General features: G+C 33.2%; 1 long non-coding RNA gene and 1 other non-coding gene across 2 annotated transcripts; both read right to left on the minus strand.

The window, feature by feature from the left end:
- Positions 1 to 4,129: 4,129 nt before the first annotated feature.
- LOC141716691 (uncharacterized) lies at positions 4,130 to 5,552 on the minus strand. Its single transcript, XR_012573290.1, has 4 exons — positions 5,147 to 5,552; positions 4,798 to 4,864; positions 4,612 to 4,709; positions 4,130 to 4,457 (listed from the first exon to the last, which is right to left on the minus strand). It is a non-coding gene; the product is annotated as an uncharacterized LOC141716691 (long non-coding RNA).
- A 3,812-nt stretch (positions 5,553 to 9,364) lies between these two features.
- LOC141723199 (small nucleolar RNA R71) lies at positions 9,365 to 9,471 on the minus strand. Its single transcript, XR_012576187.1, has one exon. It is a non-coding gene; the product is annotated as a small nucleolar RNA R71 (small nucleolar RNA).
- Between the last annotated feature and the right edge of the window lie 1,261 nt (positions 9,472 to 10,732).

A 10,732-nucleotide genomic window follows, 5' to 3' on the forward strand; every position in this document is an offset into this window, starting at 1 on the left:
GTAATATTGTTAAAACCGACAAAAAATATTATTATAGAGGATTTATTCTTTAATAGAAGTTGCCAAATAAATTTTGAATTAAAAAAATTAATTAAAAATTATGTATTATATATCTTGATACATGAATTTAAAAGATATATTATAAATTTTTGAGACAAAATACGTAACATAATATCAAATACATGAATTTTTTGAAACAAATTGACAAGAAGGTGATTATATGGGCGCGCAAACTAATGATGCAACGTTAATCAAAACGATATAATAATGGAAAAATATATTAAGTCATCTTTCATGTTTATTTATATAAGAAGACTATATATTATTGAATATATATCTATCACACACATATGTATATATATGTGTGTATATATATATATAATTTTTAGCATTTTTATTCTTATATAGAGGAAAATTAATAAAGGATGTACTTATAAAAAGTATAGAATATTAAAATGTATAGATTATTCTTAATTATAACTGGCCCAACTTGGGGCCGTAATTTTTTATTACTATAAGGAGGTTATTCCTACATAGAGTATTTTATCCCCCTCCTCATATTTTTCAAAGTAATTTACTCTCGTATCTCAAATATATTATTAATCGGATAAAATACTTTTAAATACTTAAAAATATTTCCAACACTCTCAAAATATTTTATATTTAAGGAAATATATTCTAAGTATTTATTATAGCCCAAAATGAGCCAACAAATTCTATCTGCTTTCATAAAAGATCGTTCATATTTTATTTGGAACCAAACCCTAATTAATAGTTTTAAATCCAAATAAAATTCTTCCACTTGCTAGAAAATCTTAGAACTTAAGATTTGTCACTTAAATTATATTTTCTATGCATGGTTAAAGTTTCATAAGTTTTCGAGAAATTTTGTTCGGGTGTGATTTTCAGGGTGTTGACCAAGACTTTGACCGAACATTTGACCAAGTTACCTTTGACCAAAATTGACCAAAACTTGCAGATCATCATTTTATAATAATTATGTAATTATCATATTTTTGGTTGTATTTATTAAAGGGTTTTCAATGTCGTCATATCTAATGGTGCTAATTACTTAATTAATGATTAATTGAAAAAGCTAAAAACATTATTATATAATTAATAATTGCTGGAATTTTTCTTGTTTGTCCTATATGCAAGTTGCAAACAAACACGCCTTATCCTCCATGTCATCAATCCACACCACTCTCTTCATCCACCATTCATTTTAATTCAATTTCAACCACTCCCTTCACCTAATTCATTCTATAAATAAACATCCACCCCCACCATTTTTTACACAAGCTAAGAGCTAATTAATTACTGGGAATTTTCAAGAAGTATTCTCTCTACACACTCTCTAAAATCCAAACCCAAATACTTCATCTCAAAAACCTTCTCTCTTATAAATATATATCATATATTCAAGGTTTTTGATATTCAAGCTTACTTCCACCAACCAAACTCTATCGTCCCAAGCAAAGCTCATCCATACCACTTTCTTGCCTCCCGAAGGGCTGCCCAAGTTCGACCAACAAGACAAAATCCAGCCGAACCTCCGGTGAATTTTTCAGGCGAACTTTTCCGTTCATCTCTTAAAAGTGTGAGGTGAAGTATAGTGAGGTGATTCTTGTTCTAAGACCCAAGTCCTAGACGTACTATCGGGGAGTTAGTAGTCTTCGCACCGTGAGGAAGAGGAAAGACCCAAGACCAACTACTAAGATCCAAGACCGGCAAAAGCTTAGAAGGACAAAAATTATACCAAGGGTTCTACATCAACTTTGAAGAAATAACAGGGTGTTATTGTCTAATATAGGTTGTGTAGGTTTGCACATTTATTTTGAGGTGGTAACCCGGAGTTACGCACCAAGACAGATATTTGTGGGATTGTAAAGGCTTCTCCGCCTAGGTAAGGAACAAGGTTATTTGAAGGGAAAAACTCGGGTCCTGAAGAGAAGCTCGGTGACTGGACGTAGGGGTGAGCGAATCTATTAGAGGTTGCACCATCGCGAACCAGGATAAATTTACCGTATGGTATTCTCTTCCTTGTATTTTATTTCCGCATATATAATCTGCATCGATAAAATATTTAAAACATGATAAATATTTTTAAAACGCCATAATAATTTTTAAATTGGTAATTAAGCTATTCAACCCTCCTTCTAGCTTAAAATAGCCCTTTTACGGGACCTGACATTACTGTATGACATCACTGTAGCCTCTTCTTTATTCCTCCATAAAAAAGCTAAACCCCCTACTATGTCTTCTGAATTCTACCGTTAGAGCACGTTCAAAACCTATCAGACCTTTTATTTTTTCGACTCTCCGCCTTACACAAAATTTCACTGAAAAAACAAAAATCTGGGCTCTTTTGGAGTATGGATTCCTTAAGGAATTGTAAAGCCCATGGGTCCCAAGCCCATGGCAATTCCAACTGAAAGTACTCATAAATGTCTAGCGAACCCCGTGTGCGAGGCCCGCCAATATCACGTTTCAACGAATCTTCCAATATCTATGTTATGGTAAAACTCGAAAAAATATAAGTTCACGCCCACTTCCTTAATGAACACTCATTTGCCTGATTTCCATAATGCAACCATAGTTTGCCTCATTGAAGAGAAATCAACAACTTCATCTACCAAAAATTTCCTAACAAGACATAATTTTGAATTGAAATCCTGACTAACATCTGAAGTTTGTTCTCCTGATTCCATCTCAAACGTCAATCCTTCATCTTCCTCTTCCTCTAGTAAAATGCTATTCATGACCTCTATGTTATTATTCGTTGTTGCCATATTGATTAAAAGAGATACAAAATACTATCAACGAAACTATCACAGATCTTAACAAAGAGACAATAAGAAACCTTACCTTGACTGTAATTTTAATGAAACGGTTTTTCTAAGGGGTAGAGAAGATGAGTATCCTTAAATCAAGGGGAGAAAATAAAAAAGATTGAAAAGGAAATTATAAGGAATATATCCACATTGAATACTTTCGATCTTCATAAATATCAATACACAATGGAAGTTAGAAGATGATTCGTCTGCAAGACATTGCAAATTAATTGCATGTTGCATTCACCGATATAAATAAGGTGACTAAATCACGCATACAATCTATAAATAATCCTGCAAAAATATAAGTCCAAGAACTACTAGAAATGAGGCCTTAGACATCGGCCAAAAATCGATGTCTTTGTAAAATATGACCGATGTCTTCATGACTGATGTTAATTATATTTTTACAAAGATATCGGGTTTTAGCCGATGTCTTTTGCCAGATTAGACAACACAATACACGTGATTATGATGTCTTTATCCTTATTTTGGAAGATAAATAAGCAATAACAAGTTCAGTATTACAATATTAGGAAGATTAGATATATTTAAACATCTAATCCACAAGCTAAATAACAACATTAACACCATTCACAAAAAAACAATGTGTTTGTATTCACAATGACATCATTTTCGTATATAATCGATGTCTAAAGTGACATATGACAACGTTATTTGGATATTTCTGATGTATTTTTTAGAATTCAGGAAAATAAATGAATAATTGCAAATTAAGTATTGTAATATTACGAAATATTAGGCTTATTTATACATCTATCTCAGAAGCTAAAATACATGATTAACATCGATTATCAGTTAAAACATGATGTCTTTAAGTGGTATTAACATCAGTTCCTTTATAATTCTGATAACAGTACAACATTATAACAATAGTTATTTTCCAAAATCGATGTTGAAGATTGTTTCTAACATCGGTATTACGTGATATAGGTGATGTATGAAATATGTTTTTACAACAAATTGCCCGGTTTTGGCAGATGTCTTTGCAGCATTTAGACATCAGTTTTTTTCCATTAAAATGTTATCAATTCGTGCTTTTTAACATCAGTTTGAATATATGAAGTGATTTTTATTTTTTCTAGAATTCAGTGGTACCCCTGCTTTCGTACATACTAATTATAACTACTAATAATACTACATACTGTAAAATGAAAATTCAACAAACCATGGTACTAAAAACTATATATATGTTAACCTTCTCAAACTGAAGGTAACAGAAGGATTTAATTAGCAACTAGAATCCAAGTTACATCCAACCAGCAAGTCAAACAACCCAAATTAACATCCGATATATATACCAACCACACCATCGTCTATCTATTCTCCAAACAAGCCAAATTCCTTTCCAAAAACATAGTACCAACTTCCTAGAAACCGGCTATCACCAATACGATCAAATACTACATTGTTAAATCATAACCCCGAGATTGCATAAGCAGCCACCACGTCTTACTACAACCTTTGAACCAAACTAATTTAACGGTAGCGAGACATAAGGGAATTCTTAATTTACATTTTGTCCTCGATGAAATTGATGACCTCCAAGCGAATCTCGTCCAGCTTCTATGTTGTGTAAGACTTTCGAGTCCTGGCCGCCCACTAAAAATTAAAACCAAAAAGAGAAATTAAAACAAAATTCACTTATATATGTGCCGTATATACCATAAATAATTACATAAAAAGTAACATCAAACATATATGAAGTCAACTCGACAAAAATACCATTTTGTGAGTCCTAAATGATTTTACATACCTTAGTAGAAAAAAAAATTCCGTGTACGCAATAATTTCTTTCATGTACTTCATGACCACATAACCATATTCAACCCCACCGGGCTATTATGGGGATCCCTATTCGAAAAAGAATATAAATCAACTCGATAAAAAAACTAAATCATAAGTAGAAAATATACTATGACAATTTAAAAAAAATACTTACTAAAAGATTCTGGATTTTAAGTGCTCTATTTCCCCTTCAAGTTTGAGCATTAACATATTTTATTGTCCTATATTTTATAATTACATAGTGTCAAGAATCAGTTTTTGAATAAAACAAATAAATAATACAAGCCGAAACATGAATATATTACTCTGAGAAAGCTTTATCTAATTTATTGAAATGCGTTGGATGAGGCAAAGGATTGAGAATGTAAATGTCGCCATTCCATAGTATGACCAGAATCCAATGATATATGTATTATTATAATTTTCCACAAGTACATTTATTTTTAAAATAACCTAAAATATAAATTACTACATTACGATTTTACTTAATTAGAAATGCTTACCGATGGTTATGTGGCATGAAGTATATGTGATTGTGATTACCCTCTATTAACCGACTAGCAACATAATGTTGAAATTCAACATTTAAGGTAAACGTGGCTCCGGGATAAAAAAACCCAAACATGAGAACATCATCATTCTTGCTATCCCTCTTAATCGTACTGTGCAAGTACCTACGTATGCGGGGAAGAATAAAATTACTAGCATTCTTGTGCAATCCTAACAGTACCGGCTCTAATCCATATAAAACGGGAAAGAATTACTTATACCATGTAAGCAGATATTGCTGCATGTCCAATATGGTCAAACACTAACATGGCTTTCAAATTCTCATGTAATATATATTATCTTCTCAACTCCAAACACATCAAAATCACAAGGAATCAGGATCGATTCCCCAGTTGCTTTCCTCAAGAAAATCATGTATGACATGAAAGATGGAACCGCAAAAAAAATAGGTACCTAAAAATTTTGAAGATGAAGATCTCAATAAATTATATTGTTACATGAAAGAGATGGAACTAAAATATATTATCGCCGCCTAAAATTTTGCATATAATGTAGCACTTGAGTTAATGATAAAAAATGAGGAACTTGAACCAAAATCCATCGATGGATGTCGACATAGAGATGACTGGACTAATAAAAGAATTTATTGAAATAGAATTGAGCTCTTTTAATTTTTTCGGTATGTAGTCTAACCCTTAAAGTGAGAAAATTCATTGATTATAGATGGGTATTTGGGAGAAAAAGTAAGATACAAAGCACATATTCTTGCTCAAGTATTTTCAAGAAGGATAGACATAAATTACGAGGAAACATATTCTCATGTAATTGATGCTATAATTTTTAGTTATATTATAGGTGTAAAAATTGTTGAAAAATGAAAAGAAGGTTACTGAACGTTAATTCATGAAGTATCGAGATCACATTTCTGCAATCTTTATTCGATAAAGTTACAAAGATTCATATATAAATCAAAACAATCCGGTCGAATACGATATACGAGATTAAGATCTTGTTTGGTTCATGCTACACAACTAAAAACTTTATAATATCTGGGAACGTAAATGAGTTTGAGTGTTTGGTTAGGTAACTCTTGAAATGCACAACGTACAGTTTACTCCAAAATGCGGGAACCTAGTTACATAGCACAACAAATTTCTAAAATTACTCTTTTTTTATTCTTTTGTATTAATGATGGTAAATTCTCCATTTTTATGGAAGAGTTCTTTTTTCTTTCTTAACATTAATTATTTGAATTTTTTTATTTTCTTGTAGTAAAATACTTTTATATTATTTAGTTTGTATTTATAAATATATTGTATTTTTTTTATTTTTCACTCCATGATTCATAAGCAAAAAATATTTTTTGGATATTACTCGTTATTACTATAGAACTATTTACTTTATATAGCAATTTTGTAAAAAATTATAACTATTTTGTAATCAGTGAAATTAATCTTTTTTTATTTATTTTTAACATAGTTTGTAATAGATATATAATTATTTAGTATGGCATATTTAAATATTTATATTTCAATTTTTTATGTAGCAATGTTATAATAATTTATATTAAATTTAAAATATATCTTTATGCCAGTATAGTTAACATTCATATTGAACAAAAAACTTTTATTATGTATATTGAAGAAAAGTAAATGTATAATTTAAATTGAATAATGACCAACCAAACACAGGTTTTGAGTATCCACGAAACTATACTACTGCGTTGTATTTTGGTTACAGGGAGCCCCGGGTTCTCGTGTAACTACAAGATTCATATAACCAACCGAGGCTTAAGAGAATATATATTAAGAGAACGGTACAAGAATGAGCGTTTTTTATCTATGTATTTTTATATAGGAAACTCCCAATCATCGGTTGTTATAGTTTTCATGTAAGCTGATAATCTAAATGAATTTAAAACTCCTAAAGAGCTTTAGAAGAAAGTTAGTTAAAAGTATATCAAATGAAAGACTTCGGAAAAATAAAACTATGTCTTGACATATAAATGCAAGACATACAAATTGAGCATATGCTGGATAAAATATTCGTGCATCAACAACATATACAATAAAAGGTTTTAAAAACATTTTTACATGGATAAATCACATTCATTTACTTCTCCAATGAACTAAAGTAACTAGGTTCTGTTGAGTGACATTTATGACACTTTATAACGCTCTGTAAAGTTTTGAATTGATGTTTTGTACTCAAGTTGTTAGTCTTTTTAACGTGTTTTTGTAGTGTTTTTGCATTTCAGGCATTATTCAGGAATACAGGTGAATTAGCATTGTTATGGTGTTAGGATGGTGTCTAGAATAAAAGCTCGTGAAAAGACCAGCTCAAACCGACAAGAAAAGAAGAAGTCAGAAATTTCTCCACAGAGACGGCGCACCCGCGCTATAGTAGCGCGCGGCTGCGCCCAAAGAGCAGAATGTCAGCGCGCCCGAGCTGATCAAGCGCGCACCCGCGCTAGGTCGGGAAAATAAAATCCTGTTTCTTCTGGAATTTAGATCCATTGGACTTATGTTCATTTTTCATAACAAGATGTACTAGAGCTTAAAGAGAAGGCGTAAGAAGACCGTAGAGCACAATTCAACCAAGGCGAAGAATATCTAGTTTATTCTTGTGATTCTTTATTTTAAGTTGTAACTTTGGATGCTAGTTTTCTTATTCGTGAACCTATACTCTTGTTTCGTACTTGGTTTATTATTTATTCAGTATAAAGACTACGTTTATTATACCATGCTTTCATCGGAACCCACGTTGATGATGAGTCTGATTATGAGCTAATCGTTATCGTGGGGTTCTAACAAATTTATTTATGGATTTATTTAGTTAATTTGTTTCGATGCTTTAGTGTGTGGTGAATGTATGATAACCTAGTTTTGGTTATGCTTATTCGTCTTATGAGTGTCGCGAACTTATAAGATAGTGTGTTAATCTTTAATGAAGCGAAAGTGAATTTAAGGGTTTAGAACTTGCCATGCTAGCATAGGTTCATGTAATTGATATGCATGATTCGTAGGTAATTTTAACCATCTTACTTGCCCTATGTAATCACGATAGATAACTTGTGCATTAAACCGTTATGTTGTCAAATTCTATAGACATATAGGGTCTCAATATAATTAGTGTCTATTCAGCTTCTATCTCTTTTGTGGATGTCTGGTAGTATGGTATTCATACAACAAAAGTTGGTGTTTATCAGTTTCGTGTTATCTGATTAGTGTCATCACCATTACATTCTAAGGTTAAGAACGAAAATGCTATTGAATGAAGTATTTAATGAAGTTAGAATCTCATGTCTGTGTTATATATTATTCAACTCTCTTTAATCTCGTAGTTTATGTTCTTAGTATAATTTCTTAGTTAATCTTAGAATAAACAACCTCAATTTGTTATTCGTCTAAGCATTGGATGATAACCATACTAGTGTTGTATAAATACATTGATTGAAATTAACCTAAACCAATCCCCGTGGGAACGAACTAGAATTTATTCTATATTACTTGCGATCGCATATACTTGCGTGAATATTAGCGCGTGTTTCAGCCCAAACAAGTTCTTGCCGTCGCTACCAGGAATATCGGTGTTAATTTTTAGTTTATGTATTTGTCATCATTGGTCGTTAAAGTTCAGTGACTCGGACACTGTTACTTATTTAATTTCTTGTCGTGTTTCAGGTACTCTAGCGAGCTTGTGTGCATACGCGTTCTCGGTCTCGTAAGAGAACACTGGATCAAGCTGAGGAAGAAGTTGTAGTCAAAGAGAAAGTTGAAGAAGAGATCCTAGTTGATAAAGAAGAAGAGGTTCTTATTGCAATAGGAGAACCCGAAACGAATCTAAAGGCTTTGATGGACAACTCTCAACCGAAGATCAATGACATTCAGTTTAGCGTTGTTCGACTAGCCATCTAGGCTAATACCTTTGAGATCAAGTCGAGCACGATTCAGATGATACAAAATTTAGTTTAGTTTGGGGGTTCTCCGACAGAAGACCCCAACATGCACATCAGAGATTTCATCGACATCTGCAATACTTTCAAGTTCAATGGAGTTTCTGAAGATGCTATTAAGTTGAGGCTTTTCTCATTCTCTCTATGGGATAAAGCTAAGTGTGGGTTACATTCTCGGCCACCAGGGTCTATCACCAAATAGGAGGATCTTACACAAAAGTTCTTAACTAAATTCTTTCCTATGGCGAAGACTACTGCAATCAGAAACGCACTTACTCAATTTGCTCAGCAATCTGGAGAATCTTTATGTGAGGCTTGTGATCGTTATAAGGAGATGCTTAGGAAGTATCCTCATCATGGGATGCCTGATTGGATGATAATGTTGCTGAACCGCATTCAGAATGTGTTCAATGCCATGAAATTCCCTATGGAAAATGAGGAGTGCTTAAATGTGGAGTTGGTCGATTCTGTGGTTACTTCAGAACTTGATCAATTGCTAAGCTCTTCCATTCCAAGAGATTCAAAAGGCATCAACTCCAGCTGCAATAGTCTAATGAAAAATCTGAATTGGAGGAGTTGAGGCTCATGTGCAAGAGCCAAGCGGTTTCTATTAAGACCTTGGAAAATCAAATTGGGCAAATTGCTAATGCCTTGCCAAATCGTCAACCTGGTACACTCCCTAGTGACACTGAAGTACCAGGAAAGAGGGAAGCTAAGGAGCAGGTGAAGGCAATTACATTGAGGTCTGGGAAGGTTGTAAACCCCGAACACTCTCAAGTTTTGGATGAAGAAGCTGTAGCTGAGGAAGAAGTGCAGAAGGAAGCTGAAGTGGAACCAAGAAAGACTATTTTTGAACACACTCCTCCTAAGGGTAATACATGGGAGAAACAGATCTATCCTCCACCTCATTTTGCTAAGAGGCTGCAGAAGAAAAAGCTGGATAAGCAGTTTGAGAAGTTTCTGGAGTTGTTCAAGAAACTTCATATCAACATACCTTTCACTGAAGCTCTTGAACAAATGCCTAGTTATGCGATATTTATAAAAGGTATACTTTCTCAGAAAGTGAAGCTTGATGACTTAGAGGCAGTTACTCTCATGGAGGAATGCAGTGTTGTGCTGCAACAGAAGTTGCCTCCGAAGCTTAAGGATCCTGGAAGCTTCACTATTCCTTGCACTATTGGAAACATGTCATTTGACAAATGCTTATGTGACTTGGGAGCTAGCATCAATTTGATGCCTTTGTCAATCTTCAAGAAGTTGGACTTACCTGATCCAAAGCCTACTTATATGACCTTGCAGTTGGCCGATCATTCTATTACTTATCCACGAGGCATTGATGAGGATGTTTTGGTCAAGGTGGATAAACTCATATTTCCTGCTAATTTTTTAATTCTTTATTTCGAGGAGGATAAGAAGATTCCCATAATCTTGGGAACACCTTTCTTGGATACTGGCCGAACTTTGATAAATGTGCAGAAGGGTGAGCTCACCATGCGAGTGCTAGATCAGGATGCCAAGCTGTTTCTATCAAGACCTTGGAAAATCAAATTGGGCAAATTGCCAATGCCTTGCTAAATCGTCAACCTGGTACACTCCCTAGTGACACTGAAGTACCAGGAAATAG

The sequence above is a fragment of the Apium graveolens genome, chromosome 4, assembly GCF_009905375.1.
Source record: "Apium graveolens cultivar Ventura chromosome 4, ASM990537v1, whole genome shotgun sequence".
Classification (NCBI taxonomy): Eukaryota; Viridiplantae; Streptophyta; class Magnoliopsida; order Apiales; family Apiaceae; genus Apium; species Apium graveolens.